Here is a 22846-nt window from a genome sequence, read left to right as displayed (position 1 = left end):
AATAAAAACACTAAAGTCTTGATCAGTTATGTAGAAAAAGCAACATATCTTGTCTTTGATAACATTTATTTGTTATATATTTGTTTTTTTGACAACTTTTTTCGTACCTCTGAGGATTGTAATACAAACCCGGTTTTTCTAGAAAATCAATATTTCGATTTCCGAATTTAAGTATTATAACGAAGAAGCGCCAATTTTTTTAAATTCCTACACAGATTTTTTTTTTTTTTTTTCTCGCAACAAACTTAAGCCGTCATTTAGTGACTTCGCCGGTTTAAAGTCTGCGCAAAGTGAAACTTTTAGGCTTGCCACTGCTTAAAAAGAAAGGAGGGGGTAAAAAAAGAAAACGGACATTATTACGTGTCTGTCCATCCGTAGCAAAGAAAATGGTAATTGTTACAGATTTTCCGCTTCGGTTCGTAAGTCGAGGTTTCTATAAATAAACTCGTGAAAAAGCACTTAGTTTTCGTTGCACACTTTCGACCAATCAAATTGCGTCTAAACATTTTTTGCCGTTTGCTCATTTTTAAACAAGACAAAATAATTTATAAAATAAACCAAATATTTTTTTTTTACAAAACATAAATTAAACATTTATTTTTTTAAGTAGTTTTTGTGATTTAATTAAGTGTAAAAAAAGTTATTTAACAAAAATCTTTAAAGTTCGAAAATTTTTTTTTTTTTTTTTTATCTCTAACCCGTCACATTGGCGAAAAGTTGAAAACCTTTTTTCACGGTTTTTGTTGGATTGAAAACTTCATTTCTTAAAGGTGAGTCTTGATTTAATTTTAATTTTTAAATTAAAATTAAATTATTAGGTTTTAATTTTCTTAAGCTATCAAATAATAAATCTGGTTTTATTTGTGGATTTTTGTTTAAATAAATGTTAGTATCCGAACTTTTTCTTTTCTAAAAATTTCTGTACTATGAAAAAAAAAAAATTCTTTGCTTTTGCCCACATGCGCGCAAAAAGTCTGCAAGAAATCCAAATTTATATATAATATATATGTGTGTGTGTGTGTGTGTGTGTGCAAACTTAAAAAAGAAAAAAATTAACTAAATTTACAACTTCTTTCTTTTCGTTTTCGGACATGTTTTATTTCATGTTTGAATTTTGAAAAATATCAAATACCGAATTTTGAGTTTGTTTCGTTCTGGATACAAGTTTAAAAAACTTTATTAAAATCCAAAATAACTTATTTTATTTTATTTGGTCTTAAGGGGGGAAAAAGAACTTATTACAATTACTTTTGACAACTTTCTGCCGGACGTATTTTGTTTGAACAATGTAAAAAAAAAAAAGAAAAAGGTTTTAAATCCGTTTCGATACTTATGCATCGCTATTAACGCGCTTAACTTCAGTAACTGAAGTAATGTTACTTAGAAAGCCATTCTTAACATGGGGATGGGAATGCGTTTATAACTTTCCTGTACTTTGACTTAAACATTAAAAAAAAAAAGTAAAAATTGAATTTAGCTTCAAAATATTATATATATATATAACGCGTTAGGCATAGTTTTCTTTCTGTTTTATCTTTATTTTTATTTTTTAGATTGGGTTAAAAGTTCAACTTTTGACATAATTTAAACGTAAAATGCCCCACCCCCGAGTTAATCATTTTTTAAAAATGGTGCTTAAGATAGTCGACAGATCGAATTTTTACAAAAATGTGCTTTAAAGCAGAAAACAACAGCACTTATTTGTCATGTCGAAAATAGTAATATATCCAAAAATTACGAAAGTTCATCGAGTAAAACTGCCATTGTGTTTTTTTAGTGAAAAAAAAATACTCTCTATAGTCTAAAACAAAACGTCAGCCATTAAAGTGACGAAAAGGGAGATAAATGTGACCCTGTATTCGCAATCTTCAAGGTGTTCAGTGTTCCCACCTAGGAAAGATGTAATTTTCCATAATTTTCCGTAAAAATTAAACTTTTTTTTTTACGCCATAAATTTTCGTAATTTTTGGATATATTACTATTTTTGACGTGAGTACTGTTCTTGCTTAAAACCACATTAAAAAATCGATCTATCAACTTTCTGGGTACTAGTGCAGTCAGTACTGCAGTAGTGCACACTTAGTGATCTGTGCTGAAATAACGTTATTTAGAAAGTCATTCTTAACATGGGAGGGAGGGTGTTTTGTACTTATTCTGTACTTTGACCTTACAATATAATACAAAGATATTAAAACTTTAAACTTAAATACTATTTTAAAAATAGTATGGATCAAGCAGTCAAGCAAGCACCACTTTCTTTAAATATAAAAATGTTGCTTTTTTTTGTGTGTGTGTGAATACTTTTAAGGAATGGGAATCCATGGCGGACGTTGAGAATATTGACCCCCCCCCCTTTTTTTTCCTTCACACATTAATCATCGATTACAAACTTAACTTTCAGATATGTGACCATATCAGTGCCATATCACCGAGAAAAATATTGCTCTCATGCGACCGGTGTTTATTCCTGTCTAAAAAAGAGCGGGGGGGGGTAAGGTAAATTTCTACTTTCCAACTCGATAACGACTTTTACAGGTTTTCGAGTATGCTGTAAATGAATATCACAGTAATGTTCTATTTTGCATCGGACAAAAAAAAAAATGGTAAATTTATACAAACACCGTGACAGCGAATTAACCCTAACCCTAAAACCTAACCCTAACGCTGTCACGGTGTTTGTATAATAATACCAAAAAAATTCCCCAAAATATTCACTTCAAACAAAATTAAATACAAAGTTTAATTGTAAAACAAAAAATTTGACAATTTAACGGGTGTAACCTTACTGTAGTGCAGTGAGTGCACTCACTTATTGATCCGTGCTGAAATAATAACGTTATTTAGAAAGCTATTCTTAACATTGGGGGGAGAGAGTGTTTTGTAACCATCCTGGTACTTCTACAGTTTATCGCCGAAAATGGAGACGCCATTTTATTTTCGGGCACCTGTAGTTAGAATCAGAGGGAGAAATCAGTATTTTAAACTATGACCGAAGTAGAAAACAAAATAAACTAGATAATGATTACGCAGGGAAAGAACTATGAAAAAAAAAAAAAAAAAAGTAAATAAAGAAAGTGAAAGAGAACATGTATCGATAATTGTTTAATTGGAAATGTTTCGATTTAATGATAACAGGAAAGCTTTTCCTGGAACGTATACATATGCTTTTGGTGCCAGTGCACTTTTCCGCGCTATTTTTAAATCGTATTTTCAAGTTTAATTAAAATTTTATGTTTTTTGGTACTGCAGTAGTACTGCACTTATTGTTCCGTGCTGAAATAACGTTATTATTTAAAAAGCCATTCTTAACATGGGGAGGATGTTTTGTACCGATTCTATACTTTAACCTTACAATTGAATAAAAAAAAAAAAAAAACTTTAATTAAACTTGGAAATACGATTTAAAAAAAATAGCGCGGATCACTAAGTGCACTAGCACCGTTTTTTATTTATTTATTTATTCAATTGTAATTGTAGTATAGAATAGGTACAAACACCCTCCCCTCCCCATATTAAGAATGGCTTTTTAAATGTTATTATTTCAGCACGGATCAATAAGTGCACTAGTACCATACTTTTTTTTTTTTTTTTTTTTAAATTAAAAACAGAATCAAGACATTAAAAAAATGAAAATATCGAAAAAAGGTTATATTTGTAAGTATCCGTTTGGAATTGAAGATATCGGGGAAAAAAATTCACTTAATTTGATCGAGTAGTTTTTTTTTGTTTTTTTTTTTGTTTTTTTTTTGCTCGGTATCATAACAAATGGTTTTTTCGCTGTAAAAAAAAACAAAAACTACTTGATGAAATTAAGTGAATTTTTTTTTTTTTTTTTTTTTTTTTTTTTTTTTTGAGAACTTCATTCCATAACGGATACGTACAATTTAAACTTTTTTCAATATTTTCATTGGGTTTGTATTACTGTACACATAGATTCGAAAAAGTTGTCAAAAAACAAATATATAGCAAATAAATGTTATCAAAGGCAAGATAAGTTACTTTTCTACCAAACTGGATATAATTTTCGTGTTTTTATTCAATGTAACATGTTTATTCAGCTCGAAAAACATGCAGTGTTTACCGATGTATTGGAAAATTCAAAATGGCGGCCGATTCTCTCTTTAACACGGTAAGTTCAAGAAAAGGTGTTATAAATAATAAACTAGACAAAATACTATTAAAAACCACCGAATATATGTCAAGTTATGTCACAGTAACATATATTGAGCGAATTTCTAACAGTATTTTGTCTAGTTTATTATTTATTACACCTTTTTCCAAACTTACCGTGTTAAAGAGAGAATCGGCCGCCATTTTGAATTTTCCAATACATCGGTAAACACTGCATGTTTTTCGAGCTGAATAAACATGTTCAATTGAATAAAAACACGAAAAATATATTCAGTTTGGTAGAAAAGTAAATTATCTTACCTTTGATAACATTTGTTTATTATATATTTTTTGACAAATTTTTCGAATCTGTGTACAGTAATACAAACCCAAACTGGGCGCGCCCTTTGAAAACAAACCCATTTATTGTATAAAAATGTATCAAAATATAATTGTAAAGACTTTTTATTTAAAAGTCTGCGTAAGAAAATATAATTTTAATAAAACAATTTTGGGGTTTGTTATTGTACTCGCAGATTCGAAAAAGTAATTTAAAAAAATCAAATATAACAAATGTTATCAAAGGCTAGATAAGTTACTCTTCTACCTATCTGGAAAACTTTTTAGTGGTTTTAACTCACTTTAAAGCGTGTAATCGGTTCGAAAATCATGCAGTGTTTTTCGATATATTTTAAAAAGAAAAATGGCGTGCTCGCTGTTGTACACGGTAAGTTTGGGAAAATGAGTTTAAACAAACAGATTATACAAAATACTGTTAGAAACTCGCTCAATATATGTTACCGTTGCAATGTTGCATTGGGCAGACATTAACTGTTTTGAGCAGAACTGTTTAATATTTTACAAAAGTTCTGTTTACACTTGGTGGGAGGCGGCCGCCACAACCCCCGCCTCCCACCAAATGTAAACAGAATTTTTGTAAAATATTAAAACAGTTCTTCTGCTCGGTTAATGTCGGCGCGTTACTTACGTTCTTACGGTTAATTAAACTGCATAAGCACCTGTTAAAAAACTATACAAGTTCTATAATTGAATATCTCCCAAAAAAAGAACGCAAAACAAACCGGCAGTTCCCCCCCCCCCCCAAAAAAAAAAGTGACCATAAAGTGGGTGCATTTCTTCATATCTTGGAAACTATTTGTTTCTTGGAATTTTAAAAACGTTCGTGGTAATTTTAAAGGATTTTCCGATGGGTGGAAAGAGTCTTCCCCCCCCCCCCCCGAAAAACGTCGCCACAAAGTAGGTGTTCATTTTACGTTTAATTAATATAGAAAAGTGATCACCCACAGTTAAAACTAACATTTCTTCATATCTTAGAAACTACTCGTTTGCCGTAATTTTAAACGTTGTTTTCGTTTTCAGCTACCCCGAAAACCTGTGAGTGGTAATTTTAAAGGAATTTTCGAGGGTGGGGTGCGAGTGGAGTAATTCTTCATATTTACTTTTTTTTTTTTTTACCACTTTTTCGAATCTATGTGGGTTTGTATTACTGTACACAGATTCGAAGAATTTCTTAAACAAATATACAACAAATAAATATTATCAAAGGCAAGATAAGTTACTTTTCTACCTAACCGGATATTTTTTTAGTGTTTTTATTTAATGTAACATGTTTATTCAGCTCGAAAAACAGTGTTTACCGATGTATTGGAAAATTTAAAATGGCGCCCGAATCTTTCTTTAACACGGTAAGTTTGGGAAAATGAGTTAAGAAATAAAAAAAACTAGACAAAACACTGTTTAAAAACCCACCGAATATGTCAGCCCATGTCACGGTAACATATATTGAGTGGGGTTTTAACAGTATTTTGTGTAGTTTTTTTTTTTTTTTGTTTTTTTTGTTTTTTTCCAACTCATTAAATAATATCCAAAAAATTTAATTTAACTTGGTGTAAAAAAGGAAAGTAGTTAATAGATTAGGAAATTACGAACTTCAGTTATCGACCTTCCTGAGATAACGTTTAGAAATGTGTGGATATCTTGTTTGCGATGTAAGTAAACGAAATGCTTTTTCTTTTTTGTTTGTGTGTTTTTTTATTAAATTGTTAGGTAAAAGTACAGAAGTTACCTCCCCTCCCCTTGTAAAGAATGGGTTTCTCAATTTGATTTCAGCACGGTTTAATATTGTCAGTTTGGCGGACGTTGTCGAGAGTGCCCCCCTCTAAATTCCAGTTTTCACTTCCCCCCCCCCTCGATTACAAACTTAAGTTTCAGATTATAAAAAAGAAAAAAATTGAAAAAATATATTTTTATAACTTTTCACGTGGGGTTTCAGTTTTCAATTATAACGTTGTACTACATTGAACACGAACTTTCTGACCACGAGGAATAGATAGCTACGTACATAGATGAGATGAAGAGAGAGAGAGAGAGAGTGGGGTAGATACATAGATGAGAGAGGGGGGTAAAGAAATCTTTTTCTTTTTTTTTTAACCCCCCCCCCCCATTCTAACTTTTACCTTCTGGTTACATCAGAGAGAGTTGCCTTTTTTTTTTTTTTCATCGTGGTCACAAAATTCGTGTTCAATTTAATACAACGTTATAATTGAAAACTGAACTCCCCACGTGAAAAGTTATGAAAATTTTTTTTTTTTTTTTTTTATAACTTAAGTCTGTAATCGAGGATATTAACAAGAAAAAAAAAAAGTGAAGAATGTGGAATTTAGAGGGGGGGGCACTTTCGACAACGTCCGCCGTCAGTTTTTTTATTTATATTTTTTTTCTTTGTCGCCAACGCAAATAGAAGGCCGTTCCATTAAAGTCGCGTAACATGCTGATTTCGTAGCATCTGACAAAGCCAAACCTTGTGCAAAGACTTTTGCATCAAACGCAACCCTCTGCAATCAAAGCCGCCTGAATTTCCACCTAAGACTGAAAATACTCTGAGCGACATCTGATATCCATGATGTTGCCAAACTTAGAACTTTGATCTCAGCAAAGCAAATAGCCTTGACAACATTCCAATCGTAGTGTTTCAAAAGCTGCAACCGGAACTAGCTCCTATTCTAACAAATAAACTGTTTAGAACCTTTGAACTCTAGGTACTAGTGCGGAGTGCGCTTATTGATCTGTGCTGAAATGTTATTTAAAAAGCCGTTCTTAACATGGGGAGGATGTTTTGTAACTATTCTATACTTTAATCTTACAATTGAATAAAAAAAACATAAAACTTTAATTAAACTTGGAAATACAATTTAAAAAATAGCATGGATCAGTAAGTACGCTAGCACCAAACTCTATTTTATTCTTTAAGAACGAAATATTTTCTGAGGAGTAAATACACTGGAACAACGTATATCGTTTTACTTATGAAAAAAATGCATTTATAGTCTGAGATAATGAACAATTGTCAGGGTTTGGGGTGATTGCTTTGTTTTACGGCATGTCAGCCCTTTTAAAATTCAAGTTTTAGGGTATGTTTTGTGTATTAAATCGTAGGTAAAAGTACAGAATAGTTACCTCCCTTCCGCATGTTAAAAATGGGTTTTTAAATAACTAGCAGTTCAGCCCGGCTGTGCTTGGGCCCTATGTACTGTTCGTAACTTTGTGCGTATATATTAAAAAGTTTGACTCGTGTCCAGGAAACTTGCATCTAAAATTTCAAGTGTTTAGCTGCGAAGATCAACTCTTTCAATTTTGACACCTTAGCAACCAAATTTTCGCCTAAAAACTTATTAAAAAGCTTTCTGCGTGGACTCAAAATTGGCTGAATAGTTTGCTAGAGACTGCAAAGGTAAAATCTTTTGTATTTTGATCCCTTGTCAGCCAAGTTTCGGCTAAAAACTGATTAAAAAAGTAACCCTATGTCTGTAACACCAAATTTCAAATGTTTATACCAAATTGGCTGAAAAGTCAATTTTTTTTTTTTTTTTTTTTTTTTTTTTTTTTTTTTTGACCCCTTAACATTTATTGTTTTGGACTCAAATCGAGTTAAAAAGTTTAATCCATGTCCAAGGAACCTACATCTAAAATTTCAAGTGTTTAGATCCAAAATTGGCAGAGGAGTTTGATAGAGTTTTCAAAGGTCAAATCGTTGAATTTTGACTCCTTGACAGCTAAATGTATGGCCGGAACCAATTAAGAGGATTCTTTCCATATCTCAATACTCCTTATGCCAAGTCTCGAGTCTGTAGACTGAAAATTGACAGAGTAATTTGGTAGGGAAATGTGTATACACACACACACACTTTATAGATATATAGATAATGTTATTATTTCAGTAGGTTTTTTTTTCTCCCCTCATTAATTTATTCAAGCGTGACCAACATAAATAGAAGGCCTTTCCATTAAAGTCACGTAATCTGCCGGACAATGTACATTGTTTTTATTCATGGAAAAATGCATTTATAGTACATGGGATAAGAGCAGTTAGCAGTTGTCAGGGCTTGGGAGTGATTTTGTTTTACGGCATATCAACCATTTTTGCGTTCCAGACATATTTTGGGGAACTAATTATTAGTAGTTATTCATGGCGATCAGAATAGAAATATTGATTATTACTGTAACATGGCGTGGACGGTTATATGCAAATGCATACGAAATGACGTCATCGATAAGAAAAAAAAAACGGCACTTATGCAGGAGGAGTTATGAGGCGAATGTTTGTATTTTAGTTTCAAAAACCGCCGACAGATGTCGCTTGTTAGGGGTCGATAACTCTTCCTTTTCTAAAAGTTAGTGCAAACTAAAATTATATTTTTATACATTCTTTCTGTACAAAAAAAAAAAAAAAAAAGTCTTAAACCTCTATAAATGTTTAATGTTTTTTAAATTATATTTTTCGACATTTTTATACAACCTTACCGGAAAAAAAATTCTAAAAACAATCTGTTTCATGCTTTTATCGTATTTTATTTTCAGTTATGGATTGGATCGCTCATTGAAAAAAAATTATTAATACATTAAAATTATATTTTGATATATTTTTTATACAATAAATGTTTCCATTTTCGTATATTTTTGTGTTATTTCGTTAGTGCACTTACTGATCCGCGCTATTTTTAAAATCGTATTTCCAAGTTTAAAGATTTTTTAATTCAATTGTAAGGTTAAAGTATAGAATAGGTACAAAACACCCTCCCCATGTTAAGAATGACCTTTTAAATAATGTTATTTCAGCACGGATCAATAAGTGCACTAGTACCCGTTATATATATTTTTGCGTTATCGTAAACACTTGTTTATATTTGATGTTCATATAATGGCCGCTAGATGGCACTTCTTTCTAAGAACAGGGGTCGATAACTCTTTATTGATGCTAATATGTAACTGTCATACAGAAGTGCCGAAAAAATATAAACAATAGAAAGAGGACGATCACGAGAGAAACGTGGAGTGGAGCACTAGCAGTATCAGAATTTTTGTAGGAATTTTTGACACCCCTAACACGAAACTGCGAATACAATATAAAAATCTCGTAATTTCTCTGTTAAAAGTGGGTTATTTATTTTCTTTATGGATTATACTTCCAAAATAAACTATTACAGTTGTTTTAAAAGTAATAAAAATATTTTTATTATTTTTTTAAAACAGTAATGAATTTTCCGAACTCAATATTTTTCAATTTTTAAACTCAATATTTTTAAATTTTTAAATTTTAAAAATCTATCAAAATTTTTCTATTGATTCTATTTTTACGATATTTTCAGGGTCAATGTGAAATTTTGTTCTTTCCAATAAACCGAATATAATATTTTAGACAAACGTTTTTTTTAAATTCACGCCCCCCCATTTTCACGCACCCCCATTTTCACGCACCCCCCATTTTGAAATGTCTATTAAAAAGTAAATAATTAATTTATGTTTAATAGGTTTATATATCACAAATTGAAGAGAAAAGGTCAATAAATAATATATTCAAATTTAAAACAAAAAAAAAAATCAGTTTTTTAGAAATTTACCTGTAAAGTCCGAAGTTTAAAACCTTTTTTAAAAAAAAAAAACACTTTGTTTTGTTTTTTTTTTAAATAAAACCTTGGTCCTTACTCCTTTAATTGAAAAAAAAAATTAGGGCTTGAATTACATTTTTCGAGGAGTTATAAGCTTGGAAAGATGGGGTGGAATTATTCACTATTTTCACGAAATTTCTGACACTGCTAGTGGAGCACTGGCACTGGAGTAGTGGAGCAGTGGAGCACTGGAAAAAAAATTGAGTAGATATGAATTCATCTTATCTGAGACTTTATTGCAAAGGAACAAACAAAAAAATTCTTAAAAATGAAAATAAAAATTCGACTCAGCATTTTTTTTATAAGTGCAAATGAAAATTCAATTATTTGTGGTTTGCAAAGAAAAGAAAATACGGTACTTCTGCAGTTTATAGCCAGTTTTTCCGTGAGGCTTGCTCGGCAACACTCGTCGGATGTCGGAAACCCCTGGATTATACCGAATGAACGGAAGTCAATCAAAAAAAAAAAAAAAAAAACGGACAAAAAAATAAAGCAAACAACCTACCGTAATAATTGCATACATTTTACTGTTTTATTTATTTTTATGGCAACTGTGTCTTTTTTTTTGGGGGGGGGGGTAAGAATTTTTTTTTTTTTTTTAATTCGTGAACAAATGTATTTGTTTTGTGTGTGTGTGTATGGAAAGTTTATTTTATTTTTTTATTTTTTTTTATGACCTGTCCCAGCTTAGTATGAACACTGCCCCCCCCCTATGTTAAGAATAGCTTTCGAAGTTGGAGATGTTTATTCCAAAAGCAGTTTTTAACATGATTTTAAAAGTGTTTATATTACGTTGGGGCTACCCTTTCTTTTCTTTTCCTTTATAAACTCTTTCCTTTTCTTTAGTTTTTTTTTTTTTTTGTTCCAATTTGTACCGTCCGCTCACTCGCGTCCATTTTTGCTCGCTTGGAATAATCTGGCGGTTTCTGTCATTAACCGGACGTTGCTGAGGAAGACTCACAGAAAAACGGGCTTTAAACTGCAGAAGTACAAAGAAATAAAAACCAATGATGTTAATGTTTGGTGCGTTTTAAGTCAGGAAACCAGTATCTTCAGGCAGCCTGATCTGGTAATGCCCAGAAATTGTCACAGAAATAAAATATGCCTCCTGATAAACGTGTGTAGAGGTGGGGGGAGGGGTATCAGATATAGTTTGGATGAAGTTCGAGAAGCTTAAGACTTTTAAAGGATTCAATGCTTGATGCAGGTATTTGTCTCTGTTCCGGCAATTTTAAGCATGAAAAAATGTTTCCGATAGTCATGGGAAGAGCTGTGCTATTTTCTGACTTTGAAGGTAGTTATGTTAGACGCATGAGATCAAAGAAGGTGCTCCGTTTTTTTTTTTTTTTTTTTTTTTTTTTTTGTAATTTGGTTAATGATTTTGTAGGTGTTTATGAAGTCAGTTGTTAGATGTTGACACTTCAATTAATCTAACTCCAGGTAGTCATTTTTTTTTTTTTTCTTTCTTTCCCTAGCCCGAAAAAGGAGGGATTGGACCTAGTAATTCAGTCCCGTTCAAATGTGCGCACTTTTCTCAATAACCAGGTCTTGGATTTTTATTTATTTTTTTATTTTGCACAAACATCAGACATGTCGAAAACAAATTTTTGCCAGAAGGGATTTTCCAATATAACTGGTTTCTCTCCCAACGAGCATCATAAAGGTAAAATTGCCAACAAATTGTTCATTTGTTCGCACTTTATCTAAATAACCATACTTTTTTTTTTTTTTTTTTTTATATACACAAACATTAGTCATGGTGAAAGTAAATTTTTCAAAGATCCATTACTGTATATATTTTTGTTTTTATTTTTTAAAAAAATTTTTGTTTTATCTTTCAAATCATCAGTTGCTTCAGCCATTTCCGGCACTCTTCATCCAAGTATTGAAATCTTCTAGATGGTCATTCATTGCAAGTACCATTTCACCCATAGCTGGAGAGACGGCAGGTGATGCATACCAGTTCCCATAATAAAACTCATTGCTCTTTCAGCTTCTCTATCACATTTTCTTTCTAACACCGGAGACTATTCTACTTACAAATCTATCAGACCATGGATGGAATAATGTTATATTTCGGCTGGTCATCATCATCATCATCATAGCATTTCACACGACATCTCAAGATCCATCGCCGGGCAGTGTCAGAGACATCCTTCAGATTCACATTGTCCACTAAGCAAGGCAGGTTTCAGTGTGTAAGGATGCATGCAGTAGTTTTCATGTCGGTGCTACAAGGACACCGAACGCCCTGTACATAACCCCACTTGTGTAGGTTGTCTCGTGCTTTGGTAACCTTCGCTCAAGCCCGGTGGAATGTTACCTACTCTTTCCAACGGGGGAGTTCAAAGCCTACTGGGAGGTCTACTTTCGGTGCCGGAAGAACCTTGTTTTTTGTCTTTGACTGATTCATCCCACCAATGTAGACGGCAGGTCATTGGTGTTGTTTGTCCAAGACCTGTGACAATCGCAAAGCTTTTGCAAGATGGTAGTCGCTGCGGCACCTCTTCATGTCCAAAAAAGGCAAAGCAATTACTGTTGCTTTGCTTGTTCCACTCTGTCTTCACAATAACCTCTTGGTGGATCTGTGGCAGAGTGATTATAGACATCCTGTAGACATATGGCAGGTTGGTTGGTTTCAGGTTGCTGTTAATCGTCCTATATGTCTTGTTGAGCTCAATGTCGACCTATGCAGCATGAGAACGGACCCATGTTCCTGTGCAGTATTCTGCAGTCGAGTAGCACGGCGCTAAAGCTGACAGATGTAGGGTCTGTGTCTCTGCTCCCCAAGAACTGTTAGCCAGAGTCACAAGTGGGCACATAGCAAGCCTTCCTGTGGCGTCCTTGTAATTTTCCAAGAGACTAATTACTGCAGTCCACTCATTGCAGCAATTTGGGCTGGTGAATCTGTCCCATTTGCAGGTTGTTAAAGTGTACAAGTGTATCTGTAATTTAATTGGCCCTATCCTTTCTTCTTTGCAACCTTTCTCTCACGGACATAATGTTGCTAGTCTCAATCTTTTCTATAAATACTATTATGTTATGTGTTCTTCAGAATTGTTTGATCTATTCACTGCTTCTTTTGTTTCAGCTCGTTTGACTCGTTGGTCTAGTGGTCTCCATCATTTCGCTGTTTTGATACTCCATTGTAATGCAGCTTCCTCTTGAACTGCAGACTTGTAGAGCTCCTTGTTTTCATCCTACCTCTAACTTTTGGTCTTTTTTAATAGTGAGCCAAGCTCATAGGCACCTTTTTGTCTTTGCAATAATCATCTTCATGGTTTGTTCAGCGCGATTTCCATAAACAACACTCAAGATGAAAACAGTCATTGAAAGAATCCAAAATATCCGTGCATATCCATATCTTAAACTTTGATCACAAATTTAAAAGCAAAAATTAAGCAACAACATATCGTTAGATGCTTTCAGGAAAATTGGTAGAATGTTAAGAAATTGGTAGGCGGGCTCTAATCACAGTGTTGTGAAATTGGGGGGGGGGGCTTTGACTTCCGTGTTGCGAAATTGGAGGGGGGGGGTAATCTCTGTGTTGGGAAATTGGTGGAGGGGAGGGGGTTTTGACTTCTGAGTTGATAAACTTCTCATCACACAGTGTGTGTTAATGTAGTGAATAGAAGTACATTCTTACAAGATGCTGATTGGCTGGTTGAGCCATAAGTACCAACTGGTGAAGTCATCTGGAATAGACATCAAAAGGTACAGAAGCCTCACGCAGGGAATATCAACTTCAACACTCATTCGGTTCGACGACTTCACCAGATTACTATTTGAACTGATGTAAAATCTGCTCAGTTACTTCAAATGATATTTATATATATATATAAATTGAATAACATAATATCCTGCTCTTTTCATTGAGCACAGTGAACAACCTCGAACTTCAATGGTTTTAATTTTTGGATATTTTTAACCCAATATATACAAATATATATATATATATATATATAATTTTGGCAGCAAGTCATTATTCAAGCACATCTAATTGAACACGAGTTATTCTTTTTTTTCCGATTTTTCTGGCTCTTTTCCATTCGCCAAGCGGTCTTTTTTTTTATATTAGCTGGCATGTTGTATAGAATGGCACCCAAAAGTTTTTTGTTCAGCCATTTTAAGCGCTTTCTATTGGTGTGTCCGATTATCATCAGGGGCAATTATAACCAATAGATTATAACCACCTTTTCTAACTAAAAAAAAAAAAAAAAAAAAACTAAATACACCAAGCCTCAAAAGAAAAGAAAAACAACAATTACTTACTCCTGATGATAATTGGACGCACCGATAGAATGCGCTTGACAAGAAAGTGGCTGAGCAAAAACTTTTGGGCGCCATTCTATATATAATATACCAGCTGATATAAAAAAGACCGCTTGGCGAATGGTTGAGATTTGATTTTCAAACAAAATAAAAAGAATTAATGGAATCGTTTTTGGTATTGGAAAACAGATCAATTTTTCTGATTCCAATACCCTAAAACTAAGATGCATATATATACTAGCGGGGGGGGGGGGTACTCGGTGTTGCCCAGGTGTTTAGAGGTGTGTGTGCTCGGAGGGGGTGTGTAATCAAAACATAAGAATAAACAAATTAAATATTCAATTATTAAATATTTTATATAAAAAAATTGTTAAAACTTTAACAAATCGAAAAAAAAAAAACAAAAAAAAACTAACGTAAGACAAACGAACGATATTAAATGTAAAAATCGGAAAAACAAAAATAAAAAAAGGAAATGCGAATGTGATGGAAAAGGAAAATAGAAAAACGAACGTTAAAACTTTTTAAAAATCTGAAAAATAAAAACAAAAAAAAACATGAAAAATGGCTTAAATATTTTCAATATTAAAATTTTAAAAATAAAAAAAAAAAAGAAAAAAAAAAAGACACCTCACACCATGATTCGAATTTACAACCTTTAGATAATGACGCCACCCTCTAAGCAACTGAGCTAAGATGACATTGATGGATCTGGGTTGGTTTTTTAGTATTTAAAGTAAATCATGTTCCGACGCCATTTGCGCATGCATAGAAGTGAACTTGTCATGAGAGGATGGTTTTTGCTACACCCTCCTTGTACAAAACTGATGGCTTTAGGGTGAAAGAATTAATGTTTTTGGCCAATTTTTCGATATTTGTCGGGTGAAGGTTCGAGATATCGAATTTGTTACTTTTTGTTGTCAAAAGTTTTAGGCGGACATACAAACATACATACTAACAGATGTTTGAGATTTATATATATAGACTAGCGGGGGGGTACCCGGCGTTGCCCGGGTGTTTGGAGGTGTGTGTGCTCTTAAATAAAAAAGAAACCCGGGGGGGGGGGGGACGTTAAAAAAAAAACGTGAAAAATGGCTTAAATAAGATTTAAAAAATCGGTGGGTACCTGGGTGTTTTTGAGTGTGCGGTCGGGGGTGGATAAGCGAAGTAAAAAAAACAGAAAAACGAACGTTACGTGTAAAATGGCTTACATAACACTGGTTCAATATTTAAATTTTAAAAATCGAGAAAAATAAGACATCTCACACCATGATTCAAACCCAAAACGTTTAGATAATGAACCAACGCGCTAACCAACTGAGCTAACGCGACGTACATGAAATTTGGTCAGTTCATCAACTAAGTAAATCAGGTCATGATGTCATCTGATGCATGCGCAGAACTGGTCGTCGTCACAAGAGGACTGTTTTTTTTTTTTTACACCCCCCCCCCTCCTGTCGAAAATTGTCAATTTAGGGGTGAAAAAATAAACGTTTGGCCAATTTTTCGGCCGAAGGATGGGGCTTCAATATGATACCAAGTTTGTGAATTTTTGTTCTGTCTGTCGAAAGTTTTTAGGGGTCACACAAACACACATACATACATACATTTTCGCTTTTATATATATATATATATATATATGTGTGTGTGTGTTGGTATGATTAATCAGAAAAATCTTAGTTTATCGTAATCGGAAAATTGTAGTAATAATAGGAGTACACAACTTAAAACTTTTTATATCACGCCTAAATTATAATATCTATGAGTTAACAACCGGGGTCGCCTGTCTATTTAATTTGTCCGACTTTGAAAAGATAAATATTCAACATTTTTCGATCGCCGCATGTGCATTAAGCTTTTCATATAATAATAAAAGCAAAACGAACATCGTTCCAACATCCAAAAGCAATCGGCTTTGATCAATGTGGAGTTTCTCCTTATATCAGACAATTGCTATTCAATTTGGACAATCCCTTTGTTATGAGGAGCTGGTTCTCTCCCCCCCCCTCCAACATCTTGGGGAAACAACAAAAAAAAAAAAAATTAAATAAAATAAGGCATTCCCGCAGTCAAAGTTAACCTCATTAAGTCATTAAAACAGGCACCTGCCAATTCTAAATACTTAAAATAAATTCAAACATTTCGTGGTGGCCCAGTGGTTAACGTTGCATGTTGTTTTTTTTTTGTTTTTTTCACACTTTAATTTCCAACTTTGCCTCAAGGGTTCGGCTTCGATCCTTCATACTTACCTACCAAAACTTTTTTTATTATTTTACCCCCCCCCCAATGACACAAACACCCGGGTGACCACACATCTCCAAACACTCGGGCAACGCCAGGTACCCCCCGCTAGTCTATAATATAAATCTCACCTGTCTGTTTGTATGTCTGCCTAAAACTTTCGACAGAGGCAACAGATTTTCACAAGATTGGTGTCATTTTGAAACTCGACCCATCAGACGATAAATAAAAAAAAAAATTGGCTAAAACCATTAATTCCTTCACCCTCAACTTGGCACTTTTCTACAGGGAGGGGTTGCTTTTTTCACCAATATTTTCGAAAGTCATCGCCTCTTTTCGATTATTTAGCCTTAATTTAAACATTTGTCGCTTCCGGTTTGGCAATGGGCACAACAGCAAACATTTTTTTTTTTTTTTTCCTCCTTCGCAATACAAGTTCGAGCCTGCCTGCCTGCCTACCACCATATTCTTTTGCTCAACATGCACCCAGGCTAATAAATATTTATTGAAATTTTTAACTACTATTAAAATAAAATCCATACATTACCCTCAATGAGTGTGTTTTACGTTTGAGAAAATATGTGCACCTTAACAGGTGCGTTTTACCGTAATCGGAAAAAAAAAAAAACTTTATAGTTAAATATTTAGAGATGGATAAAGAATCAGAATCGGTTATTGTATCGGAATTGGGGTGAGGGGAAGATTGAAATCGTCCCATCACTAATGTATGTGTGTTTCTAAATTTTTGGAGACGAGGATTATTCTTCTGCTACACCTAAAGATGGTCAGAGGTTACATTAGTTGAAACGTTGTGAAAATGACATTCAAGATGAGAACAGTAGTCCAAAGAATTCAAATACATAAAAAAAAATATCAAAACAAAATATGCATCAATCTTCTTTCTTGCCATGTTGTAAAGATCTGCGCGTTGTCTCTCAGCGGTCGTATTTAGAAATGTCGGGAACGGTGCATTGGCTATGCGAGATTAACGTCAGGGGTGTTAGTTTCGTTAAAAAGGAGAAACAAAAAATACTGAGGATGGAGTTTAACTCCGAAATATATTTAAATTATAGATTTCAAGCAAGTAAAATATTTTATTTTTTCGTAATATTTCGTTGTAATTTGGCTTTCAAGCGCACTTGATGCATACTTCATTTTATTCAAATTAAAATGTTTCTATAACAAACTCACACCCCTGACGAAATATCAAAATATTGTTTCAATAAATGTATATTTATTCATTTCATTTGTTGAATCAGATTTTACTGAAAAAAAATCACTTTTCTGTTTATGAATTTGTTGCAATATTTTTTAGTTATAATGAGGGTATAGTTCCTCACAGTTGGGAAGATTCTATTTATAAACCATGCTGCTAGGAACTGACGAATCAAATTAATTCACGTTCTGCTACCAACCAATCAGAAACCAGAATTGCTCCATAAAAATTAAACCTTTTTCTTTAACAACTTCGCATATGGTTTGTTTGTGTGGCTTCCAACTCCAAAATTGTCTACTGAGAACCAGTCAGCTCCAGGATTTGTATAGAACAATTAACCATCAGACTCTGTTCTGAAACTAAACATGGCTTGCGTGGAGGTAGGCACGACCTGGGTACAATAGTTATGTTGGATGCCATTGTTGGACAAGGAATAAAGAGAAATACCATTGTCACATGATGGGATTTTTATGAGACTATTTCTTTTGTTATGATAAAAATATTATACCATCAATGCGTGGGCATAGTGAATAATCTTGTTGTGGGAGTGGGCAATTTAGTTTTTACATTTTCAACTTTTTATTATGTTACTAGTAGGGCAATCCGGCATTGCCCAGACCCCCCCCCTCAATAAAACTGAATAGCAGTTTTAAAATAGTGTTTCTCAACTATTCTGGAAGACAACTCTTAATCCCATAAGAGCAGACTTCTTGGCCTTCTAAGTGTAACATCTGTTTCTCAAATGCTACACTTCAATTACTTGTTCTATGTCAGTGGAGGAGAGATCCTTCACGACTGAGGTAGTTTTTAATTTTTGTTCCTTTTCTCCACGTTAAAAAATGATCCTGGTGCCTAACTCTGTTCTGTGTGCAGGCAAAGTAAAATAGTTACTCTAGAAGACAAATTCCTTTTTTATGTCGGCCCTGTCGGTGGGGCATTAGAATACGCCGACTGCCCCCCTGCGGAGGGTAAAAGTCCCTCAATTGGGCTCCTGGATATGACCTTAAACTATATCCAGTGGTGAGGCCTCAGCTTGTGGTCTTTGGGAAGTGTGGAGCCACCCTTTAATTACCATTGCTCCCAGGTCCACTCTGACCCGGAGTGGTAGTACCTGTTAGGGTCCCAACTATGGGTTAAATAGAAATCGACGTGAAAACAACAAATATAATCTATTAAAAAAAAATTTTCTTCAAAATCTTTGGATTCGGCATTAAATAACCCAAAAAGGGTTGATATGCCGTAAAACAAAAACAACCAACCAACCTTTTTTATGTGAAGAATGAAAAAATAAAAACAAAAAAAATGAAACTCAGGAGGAGACCTTCAGAGTGCTACTGAAATAAGTTTCTTCTAATTGTTTAAATTACAGAAGCGTTGATTCATTTCCTAGGCACGATGTTATTAATCTATATATTAATACGATAGTGTTATTTTTGTGTCGCATCTTTTTCTTCCCAGTGACTGTCGTTTAATTGTTACTAGCAGGGATACCCAGCGTTGGCCAGGTGTTTAGAGGTGTGTGTGTGTGTTGGGGGTGGGGTACAAACAAAACAAAGTGATAACCCTTACAAAAAAATAAAAAAAAAAAAACAATGTTAAAACTTCTAAAAAAAACAAAAAAAAAAAACTAACGTGCTGCAATACGAACGGTGCCACGGGTGTTTGAAAAAAGGGAGGTTAGGGTTAGGCTCGAATCCTTGAGGTGAAAGCGAAAAGAAAAAGCATGATGACTTAACTAAAAAGTGAATCAGGTCAACCATCAATCCCACAGTTAAGTTTGTTTTGTTTCCCCCAAGATGTCGGGTTGAAAGCCAGCTCCCCATAAAAATGGGGGTGTCCAAATGAAAGCAATTGTCTGATATGACGGTTTTGACCACATTGATCAAAAGCTGGTTGCTTTCTGGACGTTCCGGCGTGAAAGCCGAGAACGGAAACCGCTTCAATTTAGTTTGACTTTATTTATGCTAAAAAGTCAAACAAACACGCGACACAGCAAAATAGCGAGATTTTTTTATAAAAGTCTATCAAAATATAGACGTGACACGTGTTCGCAAATCATACATATTATGATATAGGGGGTATATAAACAGTTCTAAGGCATAGTAACCGCCTGGAAAAGCCCGGCGAAAAAAAGCCTTTGCCGGACATACATAAAATGTTCACACATATTTCGCCTTTTATATATATAGACTAGCGGGGGTACCCGGCATTGCCCGGGTGTTTGGAGGTGTGTGTGGTTTTGGGTAAATCAAAAATCACATACACATGTACATACATTTTTGCTTTTGTATATATAGATGACCTTCCATTTCTTGTAATAAATAATTTTATCAAGAATTCTTCAAGTTTTGGTTTTGATTATAGCTGAAGTAACTAATCATAAACACTTTTTTTTTCTTTATAAGTTCCGGTTTCTGTTCTGATTCGAGCTGATTTGTGGATATATTTTTTTTATTTTTGAAATCACAACTTTATAATATATAAGAATCGATAGAAAAGTGAGAATAATATATACAAAATTTGCATGAATTAAAATATATTTAAGCGCATTTTACAACCCTACTAAACCTGAACTACTGAACCTAATTTGTCACTGTGCCAGGTGAAGCCCTCCTTGATGCACAGATACTTTCTGCAGTGGGTGCAAGAGAACCTTGTCTTCACCTTCTTTAAGGGGGGGGGGTTGTAAGATATTCCAGGGATGCTGTCTGTCGTACCTCTGGTGTTTCTCCATGCACACAGCTCTGATGTGGTCAGATGAGATGCTGCGATTTGGTAAAATGCCGGTATAGCAGTGACTCGGTCTGGTAGGGTTAATACAATAGCATGTGTCATTTGTTATGGCCTTCCATTTCTTGTAATAATTTTACCAAGAATTCAAGTTTTGGTTCCGATTATAGCTGAAGGACCCTAAAGTTATATACACACTTTTTTTTTTTTTTTTTTTTTTTTTTTTTAAGTTTTGGTTTGTTTCAATTCAAGCTGATGCACCCAATTCATATGGATTTTTTAAAATTTTATTTTATTTTTTGAAATGACAATTTTATATGTAAGAATCAGTAGAAAATTGAGTCTATGATAATATACACAAAATCTGCATAAATTAAAATAAATTTAAGCATATTTTACGACCAGGCTATGCTGGGCGTCCTTGCTGGCTTAGATAAATATTTTGCAGTTACTTGGCCTTTTGGCCAAGATCAAAGTGTAGTATTTGTTCTTCAGATGCTGCACTTCCATTTCTTGTTCTCTTTCGGTGGAGAAATCCTTCACGACTGAGACAATTTTTTTATTTTTGTACCTTTTCTCCACATTAAAAAATGAACCTGGTGTCTAACTCTGTCCCGTGGGGAGGCATTGTAAATAGGTACAATAATATCAGGGTGTCTCCATTTACACTGAACGTCCATAGAATGCCAACATCAATATATTACATATGAAAGAGATTGCTGTGGAATTTCCACAGTTCCCACTAGTATATATGTTGTTTTTAAAATGTATACTAATTTCCCGAAAACCTCCGGCCTTGATGGAGGGGAGACTAAAATTTTCTGCTATGGTTTCAAATGATCTGAAATAAAAGCAAGGGGAGACTTGATTCCACATATTTCTCATATGTTATATCTCACCTCCTTTTGGAAATAGGGTGCGATTATGAATATCGCTAGTATCAAATAATCCTTATATATAGTGAAATTTACTTTATGTATGAAAACCAAAGAGGGGAGATATAACATATGAGAAATATTTGGAATCAAGTCTCCCCTTGCTGTTATTTCAGATCATTTGAAAGCATAGCAAGTTTCCATCAAGGCCGGAGGTTTGGAGAAATATCAGATATTTTGTAATTTGTATGCAAAACTAGGAAAACAAATGACTATGATTGAAACATTTTATGGCTATAAAAAAAGTGGCAAAAAATAGGCTCTGAGTGATGGGCGATCCCCTTAATGTACGTCCTTAAGGGCAAATGTCACAAACACGCTTTATTTAGATCATTACCTTTTCATTTGTTAAATTCTGATTCATACTCGCTGAGATTTGGAACTTATAAAATTGCCAAAAAAGATTGTATAGCTATATTTAAATGCTCATATCTTTTGTTCTATGGAACAAAACTACAAGAAAATTTACAGGCTTTTTTGAAGATTATAATACTATTCTATGGCTAAACTTTTATAACAATTGGTAAAAAAGAACCTATATTTTCAAACGAATAAAATATGGTCAAATTTGCTTACACTTGTATATATATAGTGTCCTGCAGCCCAGCCTCAGTTTTGTTGCTTCGGTTGTCTCCCTTGTGGCCTTGCCAGGTGACTAATCTATAATATAAATCTCACCTGTCTGTGTAAAATGTATGTATGTTTGTATGTTTGCCTAAAACTTTCGACAGAGGCGACGGATTTTCACAAGATCAGTATCATTTTGAAGCTCGACCCTTCAGAGGATAAATATTGAATACTCGTAACCAAATTGAATATTGAAATGCTCATATCTTTCGTTCTATGGGACGAAACTACATGAACATTTGCAGGCTTTTTGAAGATTATAATACTATTCTATGGTTTAGAATTTATGACAATTGGTAAAAAAGAACCTTTATTTTCAAACGAATAAAATATGCCCAAATTTGCCTACATTTGTGTGTGTGTGTGTGTGTGTGTGTGTGTGTGTGTGTGTGTGTGTATAGTGTCCTGGCAGGTAGCTTCAGTTTTGCTGCTTTGGTTGTCTCCCCCTGTGGCTTTGCCAGGCCACTAATAATATAAAGTGGAAAACGATTAATTTTTGATAACATTAAATTTGATTGATTGAGATTGTCGGACTGACTTCCTCATCTTGGTTGTTAGAGTCACAACGTTTCGGCCGTTTTGCCCTCCGGCCTTCATCAGGTGTTTTGTATCGAACTGGGGAACCGTTTGTTAGGAGTCTTGAACCCAACCCTTTATTATTATTATTACGGGGGTACCGTGTTCGGACTCCAGCTAAGCTCTGTGACATAGTTGCTGACTCTCTGTTTTAAATGTTACTTTTCATTGCC

At 33.9% G+C, this 22846-nt stretch overlaps 1 protein-coding gene across 1 annotated transcript in view; it reads left to right on the top strand.

Moving 5' to 3' along the window:
• The first annotated feature begins 622 nt into the window (after nt 1–622).
• Nucleotides 623–22846, top strand: part of LOC145267027 (uncharacterized) — a 64394-nt gene continuing 42170 nt past the window's right edge. The window contains exon 1 of the mRNA XM_080122957.1: nt 623–770. The gene's annotated coding sequence lies outside the window, so the exon portion shown is untranslated. The remainder of the gene's footprint in view (nt 771–22846) is intronic.

Source organism: Euprymna scolopes, chromosome 42, assembly GCF_053919585.1.
Source record: "Euprymna scolopes isolate OS-2025 chromosome 42, ASM5391958v1, whole genome shotgun sequence".
Lineage (NCBI taxonomy): Eukaryota > Metazoa > Mollusca > Cephalopoda > Sepiida > Sepiolidae > Euprymna > Euprymna scolopes.
Note: the sequence above shows the minus strand (reverse complement) of the source record. Positions and strands in the feature narration are given on the sequence as shown.